The sequence below is a fragment of the Apium graveolens genome, chromosome 5, assembly GCF_009905375.1.
Source record: "Apium graveolens cultivar Ventura chromosome 5, ASM990537v1, whole genome shotgun sequence".
In the NCBI taxonomy this organism is placed as follows: Eukaryota; Viridiplantae; Streptophyta; class Magnoliopsida; order Apiales; family Apiaceae; genus Apium; species Apium graveolens.
The window spans coordinates 305,106,534-305,109,597 of record NC_133651.1 but is presented as its reverse complement, the minus strand read 5'-3'; the positions used below and the strand labels follow the sequence as shown (position 1 = coordinate 305,109,597).

The 3,064-nt window shown below is 31.3% G+C and overlaps 1 long non-coding RNA gene across 3 annotated transcripts; it reads right to left on the bottom strand.

Annotated features, from left to right (window-relative positions):
• Positions 1 to 285: 285 nt before the first annotated feature.
• On the bottom strand, positions 286 to 2,266 carry LOC141662027 (uncharacterized). 3 transcript variants are annotated; one of them, XR_012550219.1, is made up of 5 exons: positions 2,221 to 2,266; positions 1,638 to 2,013; positions 1,472 to 1,530; positions 873 to 1,129; positions 286 to 729 (listed from the first exon to the last, which is right to left on the bottom strand). It is a non-coding gene; the product is annotated as an uncharacterized LOC141662027 (long non-coding RNA). The 3 variants fall into 3 exon arrangements; XR_012550218.1 differs by having other exon boundaries at positions 1,472 to 2,013; XR_012550220.1 differs by lacking the exon at positions 1,472 to 1,530.
• Between the last annotated feature and the right edge of the window lie 798 nt (positions 2,267 to 3,064).

Genomic DNA, 3,064 nt, shown 5'->3' with positions numbered 1-3,064 from the left:
CTTCATGTCTTCAATTTGGCTTGTCGATATCTCTGAGTACTCTATAAGCTTTCTGAATTCTCTATAAGTTATTCTGGAGTTCTCGAATGACTTCTCTATAACATTAAATCTGTGACTTGTAGAGATCTTGACTTAGAGTATTTTTCCTAAAACAAATTTATTCAACTCCAAGCTTCTTCATAATTCTTCTGAGGCATGATCTTCTTAATCTTCTTCCAGATAGAATTCTTAGGCTCGACACTGTTTATAGAAAAAGGCTCCAGTATGCTCATTTGACATTTTTACAGACTTTAAGTGTTACAAGTACAAAATACAAATTAAGATAACAATACATCTTACTTAGGGTTGACAAAATATCTTAGTCTTGTTGAAGTACATGCATATCTTTTACAACAATCTTCCCCAATTTGTGAGAAGATTGCTTAACACAAATTCATGCCTGTTAACAAGACTAACCCCAAATTTAAAGTGATGGAAAATAAAATTAATACATAAATCTTGATAGAATTACAACTTGTACAACATAAGATTCATAAGGTTCAATGGTTACAAGTATCAGGTAAAAATAGTTTTTGTGTCTGCTTCTTCTCTAAGTTTATCCTTCAAGTGGTCAAGAATTTCAAGTTCTTCTATGATAAGTGTTCCACTTAGAGCTTCTACAAGTTTTTGTAAAACTAATAGGAAGGTGTAGCCGAACACTGTCCCGGAATGCAAACATACACAAAATTTCTGAATACAGATATACACACAAAAATACACACAATCAAATACAATAAAATTTTCAGATCACATCAAGAATGATATATATACACATAAACTTAAAGAGTAAAGAAGTATTGAAACTAAGTATAATGATAGCATAAAAATGGTACCCGCACACTTCCGCATAATCTCTATATATAGTATTCTTCCGCAAGATGAATAACTATCCCTGCAGAATAAAGAATCAATGTTAGATATTATAACAGATAGGATTATGAGCTCATGTAAAGACGTAAACAATATCTAATTTTTAACTCATTGTGCCAATACACTATCCTTCAAATAAATCACATGGACTATTTTCTGTCACTTTGCACTTCATTTCTGGAGGAAGAGTCAATCCCATACTCTTCTCGAATATCATTTTCTGCAAAAATTATTTAAAATCCATTCAATAGGATAGCTCAGGAATAAAATATAACACATATTAGAGAAAACCCAATTTTAGGCATCATTAATCTAAACAAACATAGCCATGAAGTTCTTAATATTCCACAAGCTAATATGACCTATGGCATTTTATACTTAACAGTACGCTTTTTTAAAATATGGTTATTTCATTAGATTAGTTAAGGGTTAATGAAACATCACATGAAACAGTGTACATCCACAACTCTTAAAGAAATACCAATCCCTTACTTGCTAATTTGATATAGGTTGCTTGACACATACAAGAATAGATTTTAGGTTAGAAAGAACAAAAGCGTACATCTAATTTACTGAACTGGGGGAGTTTGGGAGAAGCAGAAAGTGCAGTACAGCTTTCCCCTTGTGATCATAGACATAGAGTAGATGAGTTTGGAATCAGAAAGGTCCAAAAAACAAGTATGAAATCAGTAATCATAAAAGTAGCACTGTCCAAGCTAATCACTCACAAACTTATGACATGTCCTTGAGAGCATTCGTTTCCGAACCAAGAACAAGGACCAAAATCCCCTTCAATAGTACTATTCTAGTTAGCTGAAGCCCAAAATGGATCATTCTCAACTATGTCACGAAACCGCAATGACGCCACACATGCATCAAATATCACATTTTATCAGCAAACACATTCCCTTCTCAAAACTAATAAAAATAGAATTAAGGAAAAGTGAAAATCATCTCTTGCCTTCAGAATTAAGAGCCCCAACAAAAACTCAAATTCAGTTGAAAAACCAACACAACAACCAGAATTCATTGTCATTACAAGTATATGATCACAAAATCTCCACATTGCACTCATTGTAGGCTGTAGCCTAATTCAAAACCACCCTAGTCAACAAATATAAATGTCAAAAACGAAATATCCGTAACATTTCCCCGAAACAAATCGAAATTCCAGAGTATATATACATATGTCATACCAAAACACACACACAGTGACTCAATTGAAACTAACGACTTGCTCTGGGTGTTATTGAGATGTGAGAAAAATAATAATGGATAGCTGACATAAATTAAGAGAGAGTGTAGAATTACCTAGCAATTGGGCGTGATCTTGGAGGAGCCACGTTAGACACGCGTGATCTTCCTTTATATAAATATATAGATATAGATAGATTTAAAGAGCAAAGTAAAATTGTCAAATAAAAAAGTAAAGCAAACTCAAAATTATCAATGTCATTTTCGGAAAAAATGGTCTCAAATGTCACTTCAAAATTGGATCTCGAAATCCATTTTTTCTATAAACCAAAAACGCGATTTCACATTTCTTTATTTTTTTTCTTTGTTATCCCCTATTTAACCAACTGAGCCAACCCTTGCGGGCTACAGTTTGGTTCTTAGGGTTTAGGCTGCGGGGTTTAGGTCCTAAAACCTAAATCCTAAATCTTAAATCGGTGTGCGTTTTATTAGTTTTTTTAATATTTCTAAAACATAATTTGTGATTGTTGAATTCTAAAATTTTAAAAATTGGTTAAATTAGGGTCCACTTTTTAATATTTTTGGGTTCACCAATTCTCAAGGTTTAAAAATATTATAATATTTATATATATAAATAAAATACGAACAAAATACTCCTTAAAGTAACATTTTAATATTGAAAACATAACATTATCTAGCATTTGAGGATCAATTTTTTCTTTTTTAAAAAAAAGATGCAAAACACTAATTGAACTAGCGTTATTCTATAAAACAATAACTGAAATATCTTTTTTAATCTTTTAAAATAAAATAAAAATGGAAGACCAAGTTAAGTTTTTGCCCCAAATACATGTTTTGAATTTATATTAAGTTTGAAAAAAAAAATGAAAACTACGTTTCTAGTGTATGTATATAAATTATAAAGGAAACCCCGTTTTGGAGTGTGTAAATTGAGGGTCAT